This window comes from Empidonax traillii, unplaced genomic scaffold, assembly GCF_003031625.1.
Source record: "Empidonax traillii isolate 1590-97213 ecotype Southwest subspecies unplaced genomic scaffold, ASM303162v1 scaffold144:size1428860, whole genome shotgun sequence".
Taxonomy (NCBI): domain Eukaryota; kingdom Metazoa; phylum Chordata; class Aves; order Passeriformes; family Tyrannidae; genus Empidonax; species Empidonax traillii.
In genome coordinates this window covers 527,936-548,320 of record NW_020955337.1, presented here as the reverse complement: position 1 = coordinate 548,320, position 20,385 = coordinate 527,936, and the positions used below count along the sequence as shown (strand labels likewise).

The 20,385-nt window shown below is 43.1% G+C and overlaps 1 protein-coding gene across 1 annotated transcript in view; it reads left to right on the top strand.

Annotated features, from left to right (window-relative positions):
- The first annotated feature begins 2,617 nt into the window (after positions 1-2,617).
- Positions 2,618-20,385, top strand: part of WDFY3 (WD repeat and FYVE domain containing 3) — a 173,514-nt gene continuing 155,746 nt past the window's right edge. The window contains exon 1 of the mRNA XM_027884428.1: positions 2,618-2,755. The gene's annotated coding sequence lies outside the window, so the exon portion shown is untranslated. The remainder of the gene's footprint in view (positions 2,756-20,385) is intronic.

Sequence of the window (20,385 nt, the reverse complement as noted above, 5' to 3'; positions counted from 1 at the left end):
CAGAGAGAAGATTGTTTGTTTTGTGAAGTGTAACTGCCATGTACCATTCACAGAGTGCATCTTGCACAGTAAGTGAAATAACTGTCGGAACAAGCTGATGAAATCAGTGCTTCCCTTTGCTGCAGTCCAGAATGAAAATAGACCAAACGGGGCCCAATTCTGCCTGGTAGAGCGCATTGCATTCTTGCTCCTAGACCGGCATGGCTTACATGTTAAGGAGACTGTGGCTGTAAAAATTCAGTGCATGTTAGCTCTGAACAGGTTGACACAGACCTTGGTTGTTCTGTAGCAGAAACATACTTGCCACTGACTCTGAGCTTAGCATTCACTCCAGGGGCAAATTATTTCAGTCTGGTATGCAACTCAACACATACACTTTTCCTTCTCTGTATAAGTTACTCCATGATGCATACAAAACATGGTGAGTGCCCTCAAAAAGGCATGCCCTGAAAACAAATCTGTAGTTTCATGTTTTAACCACCCTCACTTTCCCTTCCTGTTCTTCTAACATATGACCTTAGCCATAGAACACCATATTTTTTTTTCCATAGCAGACAGCGACAATTACTTGTGTTACCATGTGATGGGGAAGAGGAGGCTGCAAAGGGGGGATGGGAAGAAGCTGTTAAAATGCTCTGTGTCCAAAAGGTAGGCAAAAGGAGGTATTTCATTAGGAGGGACAAAACAAGATATATATGGCATAATATTTAAGTTTTTATCCGGGGACATGAGAATATCAACTGCCTAAGAGCTTCTGCCCTGATCATATTACAGTGGCTGTGGTAAGACTATGGTTGACACACTGCACACGATTTCTGTCTTGGAGCCTGTTCTTCACTGATAATCCTGCATAGGAAAAAATACAGGGATGGTCATCCCCACTCCAACTCGAACTATAGCTTGGGCTGTTCTCCTGAGTAGGGCGGGATGTTGCTCCTGCTAATACAGTGAATTTAGGATGTCTGAAGACACCTTTAACAAGCAAAGGTGGCTTTGTATTGTGTAAGCAAGGAAGTTACATACTTGTCCTTGCTTATTTTGTTTTGTCAGTTGGGAGAAGTAGGCTTTGTTTGTTTGGAGTTACACTTTTGTCTTCAGTGAGTGCTCCTTAGCAGCTGAATTAGAGTTAGCCTCACTCAAGACATCTCTAAGTCTTAAGCAGAGAGTTTTTACCACCTGAAGGGGACCAGGATGATTTCCACTGCCAGCTGAACAGCAGTACATCAGCCAGTAAAAACATCAGGTGGATTTACATGTTTGATGCTAAAGGCCAGAAAAGGAAGAATGGATAAATGGTGTTTACTCCATTTGTCCTCAAGCACAACAGAGTACACAGCTTTGTTTAATAAACTCCTGTAGCAGAGGCAAGAAGCAATGGTCCTGCTTCCTGGTGCTTGTGATAATTTGCCAGTGAAACACAGAGGTCTCGGATGGTTTGTGCATTGTTTATTGCAGCTTTTACCCCTGCAGCCAGATTCTCCCAAACGCTATTTTGCTTATTCAGTGAAGACTTTAGAAGGGATTTTGTAAATGAAAAAATCCCCCAAACAAAACTGCTAGGGGGTAAACGGCTGCTAGCAGCTGATTTCTTGAAGGAGGCAAGTTTATAAGTAACTGGAAAAAAGGAAGAAGGGTATCTGGTCACACACGTGTGGACACACCTTTGCACGGTTCCTCGGGACTATCCAAGTGGATGAAGTTGCCTTGGGGTTGCAGTGACTCCCTGTGGTGTGTGCCCAGCACATGGCCCAACTGCTGCTTTGTTCTGCTGACAAAAAGGAGTCCTTTGGCCGTTGGAAATTTAACTGAACTTCTGGATTAAGTAGGAAAAAGGTAATTTCTGTGTTTAAACATCCAGATCATAAGCCTGAGATCGGTTGGCCAGCACAGACGTGGTCGACACTAGGGATACCCAGTGGACTTTCCCTAGATGCACACCTGACTAAAAGCGAAGGGAAAGCACCTCAACCCCAACCCGAGGGTGGCTTATTTGCTCAGGCAGTAACCTGCATTCCCTCCCGCATCCCACATCCAGGCTCCTGCCCGGCACGGCTTCTCCCAGCGTGTCAGCTGCTCGGGCCTGTGTTGCCGGGGATGGCGGTGAGACAGAGGAGAGAGGACATCGGCGGCCGGCGCTAGAGGAGAGGGATTCTGTCAGACAACGAGGAGAAGCCAAACCCACCGCTCTGGAAAGGTGAGATAATTGTTAAAAGGCCCAGAACTAAGAAGGCGAACCGAGGCCTGCCAGGACAGACCGGCTCCCCCCGGGCGGCCTCGCCGGGCCGCGGGAACGACCGCAGCCAGCCGGGAGCAGGATCAGGAGGAGGAGAAGGAGGAGGAGCGGAGGGAGGAGGCAGCGCTGGCAGCCGGGCGGGGAGGGGGCACTCGGCGCCGAGGAGGAGGAGGAGGACTAAGATGGCCACCAGCCGCCGCGGGGAGCGGCCCCGCTCCCTCCGCGGTCCCCTCGGCCCGGCCCGGCCTTGATGGGGCCGGGACGACCCCGGCGCCCGGACGGTGCAGCAGCGGCGGCGGCGGCGCCTCCCGCCGGAGCCCGCCCGGGGGGAGCCGCCCTCCCAGCCCGGCCCGCACCGCCCGGCCGCGGCCGCCGCGCCGCGTAACCCCCGCCGAGCCCAGCCGAGCCCTGCCCGCGGCAAGGAGCGGAGAGAGAGGGAGCAGAGGAGAGCGAGGAGGAGCCGCCCGCCGCCCCCTCGCCGGGCCGGGCAGGGCGGCACGGCCGGGGACCCGTCGCCCCGCGGTGAGTGCCCGCCGCCCCCCCGGGCCCCAGCGCTTTGTTGCGCCGCCGGCGGGCCCGGGCAGCCCCCGCAGCCCCTGCGCCCCCCGCGGGCCCGGCCCGGGCGCAGGCCCCGCTCCCCGGGGATGCCGGGCCGGGCGGGAGGAGGGGGCGGCGGCGCAGGTGCCGGGGGCGGCGGAGCATTGTCACCGTGCGGGCACCCCACCTCCGGCTATAGCGCAGGGGCTGTGCCGGGGCCGCGGCCCGGGGGGGGGCCCCGCGGGAAGGCCGGGGGTCGCAGCGGAGCCCCGCGGGCGCTGGGCCGCCCCGGCCGCCTTTGTTGTGGCTGGGGCGGGCGGTTCTCCCGCGGGAGCCCCGGCGGGGAGCGGGAGGGGCCCGGCGGCCCCGGCCCCGGGAGGGCCGGCGGGGAGTGCGGGGCGGGAGGAGTCGCCCTTCGCCCCGGGCCGGCGCGGGCACCGAGCGGCTCCCGGGCCGGGGGTCGGGTCGGGTTTTACCCCCTTCGTTTTATTTTTGTTTCCCACGAACGGGGTTATTTTGGCGGCAGTCTCGAGATGCCAACCCCGCGGTGCGGCAGGGACACTGTAGCACCCGACAGGTTTGTCCCCAGCGCGTCCCCGGGGACAGGGAGGTTGTGGCTCCCGGAGGGTTCGGGACACGGTGCGGGGGGATTTGCAGAGGTGCTGAGGTACCTGCTGCTTGTCTGCAGCGTGGGTTTTTGCCCTGCAGTTGTGGGAGGTGATGCACATACATGGAGGGGTTTGCATAGAGACCAGTCAGTGGTGCTGGGTGCTGAGAACCCAGCGCGATGTTCACCTTGAAAGATTAGAGCCATAATTTCTAGCTGTGCTTACGCTGCCTGCATAGGAAAAGACTTATGGAAGAGCTAGTGCAGAGGACTGGATTTGTTTATTTTGATCTGTAGTTTCATGAATAATTTCTTGGGTAACTAGGGTAACTCACAAGGTTTCAGTCATGGCCTTATTTTAATGATTGAGTTTAGGTTTCTTGGCAGTTTAGGTTTGTAACAAGGTCTCTGTGTGTCCGTGTATTGCCTGTTGTAGCAAACAGGAGCTATTTTTCTGCATCAGAACTGTGTTGCTCCCTGATGCCTGTGCTTCCCCTGTGCCCAGTTCTGGCTGTACAACTGTAGGATCTTCCTGAGCTCGCAGACTCCTATGGATTCAGTCAGGCTCTGCAGAGAGCTAGCTTGATTGCATCCTTGGCACATTTGGTGACAAGCTAGCAGTATGTTGAAGTAGGCTACGTGAACAGACCGTACAGTTTGCATGAACTAGTGTTTCTGCAGTGTTTCCCTCACCCTGTGCAGTCTTGGTAGACTCGCAGCTTTTGCAAATAGGAAACTGACCTGCTGTGGGAACTGGTCAGTTGCAGTAAGGCAGCCAAATGCCTTTCTGTCCCCTTAAAGGCAGGCATGTTCATGGTGCAGGACTTACTGGGTGCTGGAAACGTGTGTCCGTGTTAATGTGGCGTTGTGCCTTTGCTCCAAGTGCTGGTAATGTAACTTTGGCTGCGTGTTTGGAGTATGAGTGGATGTCATCTCCTCATTATGTGGTGTGGGTGTGTTGAGCTCAATTGGAGCCAGCTCTGGAATTCTTAACACTGTCAATAGCAAGGTGTTTTGGGTAGAAGAATCCCTCATATATCGGTGGTGGTAGACCAGAGGTCAGTGAATAGTATTCTTCAGTTTGGTGTGTATTTGCTAGGATCTGATATGTTTGCTCTTCCAGTTTGCTGATCAGTTTTAGGCTGCTAGACTAGGAATAAAAAATGTAGTATGTTTTGGGTTGTATGGCCATATTGCATCTCTTAGCCAGCTGATTATCTAATTGGAGTACATTAAGCACAGTGCTGCTGTGAGTTTTAATATCTTCAGCACCCATTTAAAAATGTGTATTACAACATCTCCATGTTAGGGTTTAAGTAAGGGCTGCTGTATCTGGTCAATTGTTTATTTGCAGTTCAATGCATCACTATCTGTTGCTTGGGAAAGGAACTCTTATTTCTTTCCTTCAAAACAGTAACAGAAAGGTGCTAAATAACAAAACAATTATAATTCTTAGTATTTTCGTTGGCTGGAAATAGCAGCTTTAGATCAGAAGGCTGTGTTATCTTGTTGCATCTTGCTGCACGAATTGTCCGAGAAGGTAAGCCAACAACCATCTGTGGGTATGGAAACCTTGGTGTTTAGCTCCGGTTTACTGGAGCCAAACTGACAGAAGTATGCAAGGCTAGCAGATCTTCAGGATGTATATATGTGTGTTGCTGTTGGAGGAATTCAGCAACTCATTTCACACCTACCAGCCTTACATTAACTATTTCATAGTTTTCTGGGAGCATTCAGTGGGATTTTTTAGCATGCCGAAAACTGCTGTGGTGCTTTATGTGCAGGGTATGGGGGTGAGTGTGGGCAGATGTTCTGCTTGCCCTTTGAAATGCTGAGGACTGTCATGAGGTTGTTTGGAAACTTTGGTATTGGAACATGGAGTTTCACTTCCCAAATGTTGTTAACTGTTCTGTGGTGTTGGGTTCTGGGGATTCACTTGGGTTTCTGAAGATGTGCTAAGCTGAAGAATGTAAAGAAAAGCCAGTTAATTTCCTCTCTATTGGGTAAATTGCCAAAGGACAAATCTGCTCATGTTAATTAGCAGTTTCGTTCATCTTTGTAAGTGATTTTTAAGTTCCTATTTCTAAATAGTGGAAATACTGTTTCAGCAGTGGCCTTTGACTTGCAGGACTTCCTGCCATGAGGAAGTCTTGTGTCATTTGTCCAAAATAAACAGATTTTTGAGAGGGCAGATAAAGTATGCTGAGAGAAACCATATATCTAACTCACAACTTATCCCCTGCTGCTTGCTTGTTTTTCTGATAATTAGAACCATGGAAGTCAATTCATATGGTATGTTACTAGAATGAAACTTTCATTTGGCCATGGGAAATAGAATTTTTTATCGATTCATAGTACAATTTTTGGATAAGTGTGTAGGGGGGGGAAATTATTTCTTTATGGCTTTAATACAGAGGCTTTTAACTTCACTGGCTTCCTTCATGAAATTTTTTTGGTGATGGTGTTGCTAATTGCAGTAGTACAGTATATAAAATGCTCAAGTTGTGACAAATACTTAGTAATATTAGTTTCTTTGAGGTATTTGCAATGCTGATTGTTTTAAATACTTTTTTGTTACTTACCTGTCCTGAGTGACCAACAGCTTGAGTTATAACCATAAGCCTCCAGTGTTGAAGGACCAAGGTGTGCTGATGGAAGATTGTCACATCTCCTTGTCCAGGCTGGGTAGGAGAGGACAGGACATAATTACTTAAGGCCCCTGAGCACATTGGTTTTAACCAGCTGACCCACAGACAGTATAGAAAATGTTGCTGAATGTTTGTGCTCTCATTGCCAAAGCTGCCCATGCTGTGTAAAAATTCTGCTCGTGGCTTGTAACATTTTAACTGAAGTCATTGGTGCTGACATGAGAGCAGCTCCTTGGCTCAGATGAGAGCATTATTGGTGATCCAGCCTTGAGAGATCTGATTGGCAAGCAACCCATGTTTGGTGATGCAGTAGTGCAAGGTTTTGCTTGTTGGTCACATCCCCTGTTTTTCTGTGGTATTACAGGTAAATGTATGTACAACACCTTCCTTTTTTTGTGACAGAGGAAGATGACACAGGACTTACAGACTCTCTGTGTAAGGGTCACCTGTCAGATGATGGGGATGATTATTTAAGCAAAGATCTGTAGCACAGTTGTTACATATCTCAGTCTTTATGGTAATACTGTGTCAGAGCTTAACAGGTGAAGAAAGACTGGGAAATACTCTGTAAAACTCTTGAGGTAGTACTGTGTAGCATTTTCTGACTCAGAGGCTCGTTTAAACCCTCTATGTTGATTTGATACAAAAGGAGATTTTGTAGGTATGGTGCTAATTTGATTGTGATACACATGCTTATAAAAGTGTTTAAATATGTAACTGTAAGAATTGAGGGAACTTTCTGCTTGGTCCTGAAGGAAGCTGAATGGCATGGGAGAGTTCTTGGTTATTCCCTATGCCCCTTGCCCAGCTCAAGGTACCTCCTTTTTCATGAGAGTTATCAAAAAGTAGCAAAGATTTGTTACTCAGCTGAAATACAGTTTCTCTCACTCACTGGATACCTTTTTCTTTCTCTGTGAAAGTTGGTACAAACACGGACTGCTGTGAGGACTTGGTAGCAACATCTTGGTGAAGAGGCCTTGTCTTTGGTCTCAGGTGCTGATGTCACTGCCTTACATCTGCTTGGAGGTTGTGGCTGGTACCAAGGTTTTCGAAATAGGTGTGAAGCACAGCTTTGTCCAGTCAAAAGAAGGAAGAGTAGGTCTTGTTCCTATTCTATTTGCTTTGCTCTAAATGTGCAGGAGATATTTTTTTTTCTGTCTTTCCCTTAAGTCTTTTGTGAGTGAAGATGACCTACATCCTTTGGTTTTTTTTCCCCATGAACAGCTCTGGGGCAAAATTTTATGATTTTTATTCTGTGTGGAAATGTGCAATTGCCACGGTTTTTGACAATTGTGCTGATATTCTTGAACAGCATGGAATATTTTTGGCCTTTTAGTGGTGTAATTTTTTCCTTTTTCTTTTTTTCTCTCCCTACTTGTTGAGCAAAGCTGTGATTGTGGAAGTAAAACTGTCTGCATTGAGATTTGAGGGGGGAAAAAAAAAGCTTGCTGTTTCTTTGGAATTGGATTATTCCACTGAGAGCCACATGTCATCTTTTGGGATCTTTCTCTTTTGAGGGAAAATGCTCTTGATTGCTTTGCTGGTTTTGGTATTTCATCACTACCCGGTGATGGATTTCAGCCTGTCTTAAGCATGTGACTTCTAATGCTTCTGTCATACCACAGAATAGGAACAGATTTGCAGAACTTACTGCAGCACATGTAAAAAAATAGCTTCTGAAATTTCAAAAGAGATGAAACAGTGTTGTGCTAGGAAGGAGGGAATTGTGTGGGAGAAATAAACAATAAGGGGTGTTGAATGGTAGGAAGGCAGATAGCTTCACATTTCTGAGCAAATATTAAGAAATGCCAGGGGAAGATAAGATGGATGCATCTGAATTACAGCAGTTAGATATGCATTAGTAGAACGTTTAGTTCTTATATCTTCACAAATATTGTTATTTCCATGTCATGCATTTTTGTTACAGTATGACAAGGAAAAAGCTTTGATCAGGTTGGCTAACTTGGTTGTACAGACAATAATGAATTTAAAAAAACATGGAAGAAGTGGATTTTCCAGGTGGCTTATTTCATCCCTTGCTCCCTTACTCTAGAGAAATTTTATGTTACACTGAAAGCATGTAAGAGGTAAACTCCTACTTTTTCAGGTTGAGTGGATATTCATCAGTTACATGGGTAACTTAAGCTTCTTATTCCAGTTCTAAGACACCTACCTTAGAGAAGTCAGATCCTTTGAACTATAAAGCTGGTCCCTCTATTGAGTCATCTATTTTCTTACTAATGGCCATGCCAGTTCTGGTTTTGAATGTGCATTTGAGACCTTGTAGTGCAGGGTTTCAGAGTAGAGGGGGAGTTACCAAAATTGATCCTTAACATAAAGCAGCTTTATCAATAAGCAGTTGTAAAAAAAAAAAAAAAAAAGCAAAACCTTCAGAGCTGACAATTTGGTATGGTGAGATAGACACATGGCTAGAAAGCGAAGATACTCCCACATGTTCCTTAGGAAATTTTTTAGAGTCCTTCATTTTTGGAATGGTAAGTCTTCACTGAGAATGTGGATCAGAAGCTCTTGAGAGAAATGTACATCTGGCTTTCTGTTTCACTGCAGGTTTTGTTAGAGTTGTCACCAAGTACTGGGTGTTAAAGGGTAGCACTACCTGGATTGTCTTGGTGTTACTTTTCTCACTATCATTCTGCCAGGTGGAGCGTGGGTGCAAGTGAATCATGTTTTATGTTCATATATTACCAGAGGATTTATTGTTTTCAAATGAAGACATGATAGAAATCTCAGTATAATTCAAAACAGGATGGCTTGATCTGTGTAAAGTAATAGGTAATAGGATCTTGCTTCAGAAAGTGGAATGTATTTGAATGCCATGGCATTACCCTAAGTTGTTGCTGAGAACCAAAATCTTAGCTCACAGATGGACTGTAACAGGAAGGGGGGGCTTGTACAGCAGTGATGTCCTAAAGATTTTGTTTGGTTCCTTAGCACTGTAATCATGTCCTTTTTTTGTATAATTTGAGATTAGGGAAATAGAAAAAGAAATTGCAGGGCTAGGAAAATGCTTAGGGCTGCTTAAAGGAAAAAAATATGCCTACAGAGGGATAAAATATGACAAAATATCAACTTGGCTTGGTAACAAAACTTCTAAAAAGACTTTTCAAGTGTTTGGATGATGGACAGTCCCGAAAAGGAGAAGGACTGTTCAGAATACCTTAGGGAGGGTAAAGATCATTAAGAAGGTTAATCAGATGTAAGTGCACTTGGCATAATCAGCCTCAGCTTTTGTCTGGGGTTTATTATCCTGGTGTGAAGTATTGGCCTTTGGGTTGTTCACTGAAGGTGAGCTGTACTAGGGGAAACTTTTTTTTTATGATAGGGAGGCATCAGTGGCAGTACTAGTTCAAGTGGTTCCAGCAGCCAAACTGTGCAGAGCAGGGGGCAGGTGTTGTATGGAAACAAGCTCAGAAATTATACTTAATTTGGGGGGAAAAAAGCATTCAACAAAAAAACCCAAAACATAAAAAAGGAAGAAAGCAGTTGTCTGAAGGACAACCAAAGGAGTAATGGGAACCAGGACATGGGAATTCACCACCTTCATAGCATTTATAATGCCATTGATGGTCTTAGGATTTGGCTCTGCAGTTGTGTGCTGGCCAAGATGTATTTATTTCTTTATGGAGGTCCTTATGTCTTCACAGGGATGAGGTCAAGGCCTTGCTTTGTGTTTGCATGAGTGCACAGGGTACAGAATGACAGGCAGGGCAGGTAACATTTCTTAATGTAAAAGTTGAGCCTTTTGATGTTCTCAGAGTTGCCAGCCTAAGAGTTGAAATGTTGTGGTGCAGGCCCTCGGTTGTGGGATTGACTCAAGTTATGGCTTTTAAAGCATTAAAAACACAAAACAAAAGGATTTTCTTTTTGATTTTGAGTGTTGAGCATGCAATAGTCAATTTTTTTTCCCTCAACTGTGAGGGATACAACCTTTTTGAAATCTTCACATTCCAGAATACTCGGTGCTGAGGTGCTGTGGATATGATGAGATTGAGAAAACTGTGATGAGAGCTGGTAACACTCACTGGTTTCCTGTCTGATAAGATGACTGGAGTGAAATTCATTTTATTTGGAAGTTTCTTTACACTCACAGAAGAAAAGATGCCTTCCTGAACAGGCAGAAGTAAACATTCTTTGTAAGCAGTCATGTGGAATGGACACAGAAACAGTTTTGGTATTGCATCACAAATTAAATGCTAATACTTGAGTCAGTAGCAGTTAAGCAGTGAGACACACTAGAAATGTAAAAACAAAGTCTCTGTGGATATGATCTAAGAGAATGCTAATTTGCCTGTTAATTAGGTTTGGAAAAGTTTCTTTTTCACAGTTCTGGGCAGTGAGGCTTAGCTAGTGAAGAATATTTAATTTAGGTTTTGAGTGGGTCATGAAGTAACAAGGGAGTATCTCCAAGCCTTTCATTATTAGAGCGTGTAAAGGCACAGTAGCAAACATGTCTTACTTTGACCGTAGTAATTTCTGGAGACAGAAATATTTTGCTTTCAGTTTCTTACCAGGAACATAAACACGTTCCCAGCAGTGTTGGATCAGGATACGGGGACAATGGAGGACACAACAAGGATGCATACAACACCAAAAGGCTTCCTTGGTTTCTGAAATCCCATGCAGTTTCACTGGTGATGTTCCTATACAGACAGGGCTCTGGATGTGCTATATTAGTAGCTGGAATTTTTTTTTTTCTTAGTTCCAGTGTTGTACAGTGTGGTGGTTTCACCCCAACCAGCCACCAAGCCCCACGCAGCTGCTCGCTCTATTCCCCCACCAGAGGGACTGGGGAGAGAATCAGAAGGGTAAAAGGTAGGAAACTTCTGGGGTGAGATAAAGGCAGTTTAATAGGGAGAGCAAAAGCAGCACACACAAAGTGAAACAAGGAATTAATTCACTGCTTCCCATGTGCAGGCTGGTGTTCAGTCACCTCCAGGAGAGCAGGGCCCCATCCCGTGTAACAGTTACTTGGGAAGACAAACAGAGTCACTCCACACATTCTTCCCTTCTTCCTCCTGCTTTATATACTGAACATGATGCCATATGGTCTGGAATATCCCTTTGGTCACTTGGGGTCAGCTGTGCTGGCTGTGTCTCCTCCCAGCTTCCCAGTCTCCGGTGTCACCAGTGTGGCAGTGTGAAAAGGCCTTGGCTCTGTGTAAGCCCTGCTCAGCAATAGCAAAAACATGTCTAGATTATCAACCCTGTGTTCAGCACAGATCCAAAATACAGCCCCATACCAGCCACTATGAAGAAAATTGTCTGTACCCCAGCCAAAACAAATACAGTTTCCTGTATTGGGATAGCCGACTGATCGGTTAAAGCACCTAAAACTATAACTGCTTTTATTTTAGCAAAGCACGTATGTGTATATATGTGCTTCAAATACGCAGGATGATATGAATGTTTAGGTTTTTGTTTGTGTTTGGTTGGGGTGTTTTTAGTGAAAGGAAGCAGATGTGCATATTGAAAATAATGTACTTGGAAAAATCTTATTTGTCTAGCTGTGTGTCTTTAAATTGTGATCTTTCTTTATACAAGGAGATCAGCATAGTTAATATTTTTCTGAAGGAGCTCAGATTGAGTAGAGAATATACCAATGTGAGGATTTAGCTTCCTCTGGCACAGAATAAATTGGAAAGATGAAAACTCTCCTCTGCTTTCCTGTCTATCTTCTCTTTCATCATTCTTTGCAGAACAAAGTTGGTACTATCATTAGTAGACGTTCATGTTGTATGAGGTTCAATTTGGATTTGTCCTGTCACTTTAAGCTGAGGGTTGTGGTGATGAAGTGGAAATCCCTAGTCCTGCGTGTTTTCTGCTTTCATAGTATTCCTCACAAGGCTACCTTTGAGTAGGAAAGTGGAGCACTTCAAGCACTGCAAGGTCATAGTAATTTGAAATACGTTTCTTGATTTTGGTTAAGTTCCTGGTAGTTCCATATTGTTACCAGAGAAATTAACCAGCCTGTGAATCCATATGATGAAGGGCCAAATATTCTGTGTCCAGAAACCACTGGTCTTTTTTTTTTGCTCTCTGGTGTTTGTAACAGGATGAAGGTTATTTATAGAAGCTTCCTTGAAATACGGTGCTTTATAACTATTTCAGTGAATAGTTAATGCTGTTACACAGGATTCAGCTGTGGTTTGAGACTGTTTTGGTGCGTGTGTGGAGAGGGAGGGATGGATGGTTGTCAGGTTTTTTTACTTTCACAATCTGCCTCTGCAAACTTAACAGTGTGTTTAGGAGATAATAATTTCTCTAATGCTTGGAGAAAGGCTCTCCAGTATTTATCCTTTATATATCAGGAATATGTTGAGGGGTTTATTCTGGCATTAACGACGGGCAAGACTTGGATTCAACAGACAAACCGGTGCTGTCTTTGAATACTTGTCACTGTTGCGTGATGTGAGGAAGGACTTATCTTAAATTTTAATTTCACTTAGGACAGTTTAAACACAGCAGACACTTTGGTTGGAAGGAACATCTAATCATGCTTGAAGGAGGACATTTGCTGGAGCGTTTTAGTTGGGAGCATGGGATTTAGAGGCCTGGCTTTCTGGAGGAAGAGATAAGGGTGTAGGATGAACTTTTTGCGTGCTTTAAGCAGCAAATGAAAACATGTGAATCTTTAAGATAATTCTTAATTTGATGGGCTATGAAAGTACTGGATATTTTACTGTAACTATGTTTTTTTCAATGTCGGGCTTATAAGTGGTCCATTGCTTAGATTTATTCTTTGTTTGCTCTTACGGTGGAGGTCAGCAGTGATGTGTCAGAGGCTGTGAGGTCCTGGCAGTGCGAAAGTTAGCACAGCATGTGGACAGCTCTTACCTCTGCTGAGCAGAAAGCAAACTGCTTTTGAGAATTTAAACAAATTAATTATAAACAATAAGTGTCTTTTGACCCTTTTACTTTGCTTAGGATGCATGTTCAAGGAAATGACCTGTAGTTCATCACGGGGAGAGGGACAGGAGAGAGACATCAGGAACACTGTGACTGGACTGGAAGTTTAGTATTAACCTGAGCCATGGAAAGAACATTGGTCAGAAGTTGTACCTTCTTGTTAGAGCTTTAAATAGTGTTTGGGGAAAAAAGCCTCTGAATAACCCATATTTGTTAAAGAATGTATTGTTTGGGATTAATGAATAGTTTTGATATTTAAAGAAGAAAATCAGGTGCACAGTACTGTGTTTTTTGAAGATATGAAGATTCCGTGTGTAGTTTTTAGGAAGATAGCTTTGTCTACATAATGGAAAATGGAGGCCTGATAAAGACTTATTTTTTCTGGGTTATTTTTCATTAATGTCAGTGTTGTTGCTATTTCTTTATGCTGGACAAGAGGTATTGTCTGCAGATACCTTAAATTTTGTAGAATGCTTTCCCCCTTCTTGTTAATGACTACTTAAATGGCCACATCCAGTTTGCCAGTACTCTACCAATAAAAAGTAAAAAAGGCAAAATAGATCCCCTTCCTTCCTCCCCTGATTTTTTCACTTGCAACATATAAGTAGGAAAAGAAAAAAAAAAAAGATTAAAAAAGTCTGGCAAGCAAGACATGAGGATTTTGTTTTGACCAGTTTACTGTGTCTCTGAGTGCTGGGCTAAAAAAGAAGTTTTCTCTTGCCCTCCAGTTCTCTCATCAGGTACTGTTAGAATAATGCTTAGACAGAGCTGTGTGAAGCCTGTGTGCTTCTATGTATTGTGTTAATGCTGTTTCTTATTTCTCTCTTGCAAAAAGAAAGTGGTGTTCTCACCCTCCCTTTCAGATTTTCTTTGCTATGCGTAAGTATTTTGATGTTAGTAAGTAAGTAAGCGTCTCACTTTTCATTATACTGTTTGTAATGAGTACTCCCAAGATGGGACTCCTAAGGCCTAACAAGAGTATGTTAAACAAGGCTGGGAGGAAGATGGAAAGCTTCATCATGAGCTGAAGGCTTGTGCTAAATACAGAGTACTGTCTCAAAATTTATACCTCATAATAGCTGCTCTTATTTCCTGATGTTTGTTTTGCAACATCTTGTTGTTTCATCTTGAAGAAGAGCTAGCCCAGTCTAAAATAATTTTTTTTTTTCAATAAAAAGGCTTGGAAAAGGAGGAGGAGAGAAAGAGAAAAGGACCAAGAACATGGGCGTTCCAGAGCAGTATCTGAAAAATGTGTGTACTGGAGCAGTATAATTACAGTGCCTGACACCTTTTCACTTTCTGTGGTGTCCTTTCTTAGTTAAAAACAACTGCCTTTTGAAGAATCTGGTACTTCATTGGTGATCTTTGGATGATTGAGGTGTTTTTTTTTTACAGTAAGGAATTATTATCCCCATAAGTAGTGTTGTATTGGTTGCAGCATCTTTTATTTGAATGGAGGTGTCACTTAAAAAGATATCCTGTGTAATTAATGTCTCTAAGTTAGGGGGAAGTCTTATGTGGTTAGTAATCTGTTTTCTTGGCCAATTGCCACCCTCCTAAGACCTTTTTATTCTCATACTGAAAGTGAGTTTGCTCACCTTCCAGTACATATTGTAATGCCATTATCTGCTTGATCAGAGAGCCCTGTGCTGTGTAAATCTGCATACAGAGATGCTCCAGTCTCTTTTTAACTTTCTCTTGACCTTCAGTAATAAATTCAGCTTTCAGTGAAAAATAAAATACATTTAAGCATCTGGTAGTCTTTATTTGTATTCTTTGTATTCTGGTTGCCCTCTTGAGCTATAAGAAGAATGACCTTTAGATGTCTCAGGGTTGTCTGTTGGCATCCTGGTATGTAGAGAAATATTTATTTCCCGCTTTGAAACCCACTCCTCCTTCCCCAGTGTGGGGATGCCTCTTGCTGCATCCAAGGGTCGTGTAACTCATATTGCTGTGGGCTTTCTGGTTGTCCTTTTGGGATTTGTGCTCTATGTACTTGGATCCCTTTTCCCCGCTCCAGTTCCTAGCATGTAGTCATGCATTTCACTGTACTAAAATGGATGTTGGTAGAAGGTTTGCCCTGCCTGCAAAGAGATCCAAATAATTGCTTCAGTTTGCAATTACCGCATACCCCCCTCAGTGTGCTCATCCAGGTGCATGAATTATTGGCTCCTGTTAACATATTGGTTGCATTAGCTGGTGTATCTTTAATGTGATTAAAGTGAGGTTGCTGAGCTGAAGGTATCAGTTTAATGATGCTGAGCAGCCCATGGCAGCTTTGGTAGTGAGTCTGAGGATACCACATTTATCTCAAAATGATCAATTTAATAACGTGGGTGAGATAGCAAATATAGACATCTTTGAGAAAGATGTCTGGAACGTCTGAACTAATATAGCTTGTCTAAACAGTGTTATCGTCATCACCTACAATTCAGTCTCAAAATGGTTGAAATTTCATTACTCAACCCAGCAGGTGAGGGCTGGGAGGGAGTTGTTTCTTTGCGTTTATTTCTTTGTTTTGTGGGGTTTTGTTGTTGTTTTGGGGTGTGGATTTTTGTGGTGCTGTTTGGTGTTTTGTTGTTACTGTTGTGTGTTTTTTTGTTTTGTTATTTCCCCCTGTAGTTTTAGCATGTCAGATGATTTCCTAATATGAGGTCCTCCCAGTGCTAAACCAGTTTGTTTCTTTTTGGCTTCCAGAATGCTGGTTGTTTGTCAATAAGACAGGGAAATGGAGGTGGAGACAAAGCAGTACCATTTGTGCCACAGTAGTTCTTGGAAGACAGTTTCTCTTCTGAACATTCTAGAGAAGTTACCTTAATAGATCTGCAAGCCTAAGAAAATCATGTTGCAGTCATACAAAAGACTTTTTCTCATCCTCTTTCAGTTTAGGAAATAGCACTAGTCAGTCTCACTTGAACATAGAGAGAGATTTGTTCTTGTTCTTTAATTGGAGTAAAAAGTCTGGGGATTTGAGGAGGGAATATTTCTTTTCTGTCTCTGACACCGTTTGCTCTTCAGTCACCCTGGGTTTTTATTTCTACCCTTTGTTTCCTTCTTTCCTTCATCTCACTGTAGTTAGATGACACCAGTTACCAGTCACGTTTGGGCACCTCCTGCTGGATGGTGGAGTTCTTGATAGCGGAGGAGGTGCTGTCTGAATTACACTTCAAATTATCAACATAGTTATAAGTTTTTCAGCTGCTTCCAGGCACTGTGCTGACAAGTCTGGACAGGCAGACGGAAGGAATGTGTCAGCTTGCCACAAGTAAGAGAACCCAGGTTAGTGACCCATCTCTCTTTCACAGTTAGTGTTTCTCTTGCAGTGTTTGTTCCTCTAAGTCTGGCAAGCTTCTGGGAGTGCTTTAAATGAAACAAATGCATTAATTTGCTTTCCTGTTTTTGGGGTTTTTTTTCCGTATTTTGCTCTTGAAAAAACACTTCTTATGAGAACAAAAGAGTGTGTGTGCTAGTTTGTCAGAGCATTCATTTATCCTTTCTGGTGGTATGAGGGATTTTTTGGAGTCTTTTTTGTGTGTGTGTGTGTCATAATCTCAATTCTATGCTCTTCCTAATGCGCCCTTGAAAGAAAAATTTTTGTGTGGGCTTTCTGCGGGTCTATTGCTGATCCAGTCTGATGGGCTTCTGTTTTAAAACAAATACTTTGGATTTATGCCAAAATATTACTTGGAAAAAGATTGCTACAGAGCATTCCTCCAGTGTCCTCCTGGAAATGCGTCAGAGCAGGGGAGAAACCACGGATAGCAGCGTGGAACTGATCCACTCAGACCCTTTTCAAAACTTGCCCCTTCTCCCTGCCTTTTTTTTTTTTTTTTTTTTTTTTTTTTTTTTTTTTTTTTTTTTTTTTTTTTTTTTTTTTTTTTTTTTTTTTTTTTAATATGGAGATCTTATTAATTATTCCCCCTCCCAGTTGCCTCTTGCAATTTCAGTTCATCTACGTCCAGGATATCATTGATGCTCTACATATTATTGCCTTTTTTAGAAAATCGCTGTTATTTTTATTTCAGCATATACATGCACAGGTAACGTGGGATCAGCATAATTGTTTGTGATTAAGAGAATCTGGATTGGCTCCTGTTTGTACATAGGAGTGATGATCAGTGAGTCAACTTCAGTTTTATACAAGATATGTAAATTTTAATTTTGTTTCTTTGTGTTCATTTCATGTTGACTGGGATGATATAGGGATGAAAGGTTTATGTTTCTTTTTCTGGGGAGGAGAGTAGCTGTTGAGACTTGACAAGTTTAGGAAGTGATATGTTCATGTTTGTGTTCTTTTCAGGCCAAAACACAGTAAGCTTTGGGATTTCCTAGATTATGCTACTGACAAAGCAGATGAAAGCCTTTTAATGGTTTTAAGGGAAAAACAAATGACAATTATTTTCATTACTTTATTTAATTGTTGGTTTCATTTTTTGACCTTTTCCCAAACTAATCTTTAGGGTTATAAAGCAGGAATAATCAGATTTGAACATCTGCATTTGAGCTTCTAGTTTTTTAAGTAAATAGATTTTCAGGACTTGTGTGTCCACAAAACTGTGGTCTGTTCCATTTTGCATCTCCTTCATGTCTTCTGGATGCATCTCCTTTTTCCCTCCTGCATGCAGAACTTGCCTGCTCAATTTTCTCATTTTTTCCAAGTCGCTAATAATTGCCTTTTTTTTTTTCTCTTCTAGTTTGTTCTTTTCTCTCTTCTCCCTTTGAAGAAAGAGGTAGATTTAATTTAATGGGGAAGACTTTTCAGGACCCAGAATGAGTCTCAATTATATTTGCAAAGCCTAAAGACAGATTACCTGGATGTAAAATGCCGAGTATCTTATGAGGGGTTTTGCAGTAAGTCTGGGTTAGTTGTCTGTCCATTTTTTCTTGAGAAAAAGGTCATTATAGACTTGAAGTATTTGATATTGGATAGTGGATGATTGAGTTAGAAGAAACTGCTCATCAGCTGAGCTGCACAGAGGGCAGAGTTCACCTCTCATAAGTGTGTGGACCCATAATCAGGATGGAGTGTGGAATGCCCTTATAGCCCTGGGAGGAAGTAACTGCCATTTGCAGGTACTTAATTCCCATTACCTTAGATACTGGTTTGAAGATCATACTTTCAGAGAGCCGTTTAATCAGAAGTTATCAACTATAGAGCAACCCTAGGCACCTAAGAAGTGAGTAATTTGATTGTCTTTTGGATGTGTAAATTTACTAATAAGACGACACATTTTTATGTAAACCCTTAATGTCTGCATTAGAAAATGGGTAGCAGCGTAAAGAGCGTTGGAATCTTAACTATGAGCTTTATGGCTTGCTTAATTTTTAGCATTGAGTATCTGTCTTGTAAGTGAATTTATTACAGTGCCGGATTTTGCTTGTTGGAGTCCTGGAGCACTTTGTAATTTTTTTCTCCTTCTGCTCCTTCCTTAGCACCAAACCCAAAAGGAATGGAGGGGTATGTAGGATTTTCATATCTTATCTTTCCACAAAGAAGGTCATCACACACTTTATCCACAATAGCTGTTCCAGTTGCACTTGGATTAGTGTGCAGTAGCGTCTTGAGAGTTGGCTGGAGTTGCTTTACTCTTTGAACAGGTAAAATGGCTCTCCTGAGTCCCAAACATGAGAATTGTTCAAAGTGTTTGCCAGGGAGCTGGGAGGGGAGTGAAGGGACTGCTGATGAAGTTGGTGTAAGGGGCGCTTGTTGCAGAGCAGGTCATTAATCAAAATTCTGAGTTGTTGCAGAAGCATTAGGAAAGGTAAGTGGCTTACTTAATTCAGAACTGAGGCATTACGGATAAAGCCATGCTGCTTTGTAGCATATTCACAGTAAGGGGCTTTAAAGATTGGATTACTGCTATCTGCCGCAATCCCTAATAGGAAAAAAAAAAAACAACAACAAAAAAACAAACCAAAAAACCCCCCAAACCCCTAAAAGGTAGAGTTGAAATGTGCTGCTCTCCTGTTAAGGTGGTTGCTAATGAAATGCTGCTGTGACCTGGCCACTGCTGCTGAAACTGTAACTGGTCAGGACAGTCTGGTGCAGTGTAGTGAGGATGGTCTGTCAGAGCAGCATTTACATCATTTTCCCGTGGCAAGTTCAGGGCTGGTGAGTTAAGCAGAGAGGAGTGGACCTTTCTCTAGTTGCTGGTCTCCCTGAATATCTTGGATATACAGGGCCCCCATATTCCTTGGTGCAGGCCGCCAGGTTAGCGTAAGGTTCTCTCTTTCCCTTGATGGTGCAGTTCTCATCTGTCTACTTACCCAGGAGCTGACAGGCTGAGTGATGGCAAGGGGATTGTAGGTTAGGTGACTCCTTCTGAAATTCATCTGGGCATCCACTGCAAAACAGATGCTGGTATTTCCACTTCACTTCAAGGGGAACTTCTGATTCCTGAAATTGTTTCTGGAATTGGCCTGTGCTGAGCACAAGGGGGATTGCTTAGAGTTCCAGGGGTGAGCGGAAGAGTGAATGTTCATTCTGTCTTTGCACAGTTAGTGAATTTTGCAGTGTTCTAGACACTGGCTAGAAAATAACAACAGGACATAAGTGCCAGGATGGTCATCTTAATGTCATTGTTACTTCTTATTATTTTTTTCTGAAATGCCATGAGCCTCTTGAGTTTTATCTGGATGGCAGCAAGGACTGGATTATCAGAGATTGGCAGCAATGACATGTACCTCCACATCCAAAGAAATTCAGGAATATTGCTGCATCATGTCTTTTCTAACTCTGCAATGCAGTAGCATTGGGCTGTGAGCCCAAATCATGGTGAGAAGATGTAAAACTTCTGACCCAGAGGTAAGAAGAACCAAATGGACAAGACTTAACTGCGTAGGAGGGATAATCACAGAGAAATGCAAATTTTAGATGAGGAGATAAAGCTTTTGTTCTTTTGGTCCAAGTCCTTTACAAGAGGGCTATAATTAGCCTAGAATTATCTTTATGGATTCAGTGCTGGCAAACTAAAATTCAACTGCCTCTTAATCTGAATGCAGTATCTTTGCGGTCTTTCACATCTAACTCAAACCTCACTTTCACTCTGTGCAATGCCACAGCCTACAGGTCTGCACAATACGTGACCACTCAGGAAAACCTCTTTCCTGCTCTCTTTTCAGTGGTAGGTCATTCCTTGTAGGTTGATTTATCTTCATTCCTCTTAGGAGTGTTATGCCAGTTCTGCTGTAAGTATCTGCAAAATACCCAGTTGTAGAGTTAGCGTTGTGTTAGTGCTTGGGATTCTTCTGTAGTTTATAATTTGGGTTCAAATGTCATGATATCCACTGAAGTTGTAATGTTCTACAGCAACAACAGAGGTCACATTTCATGCAACTTGGCCTTAGGGACAGTTTTCTCCAGCGCAGACATGTCTTCTGAGAGCAGGGCTGGAAAAGCCAGGTGGTAAATTCCTGTGGCTTGGCACTGGCAT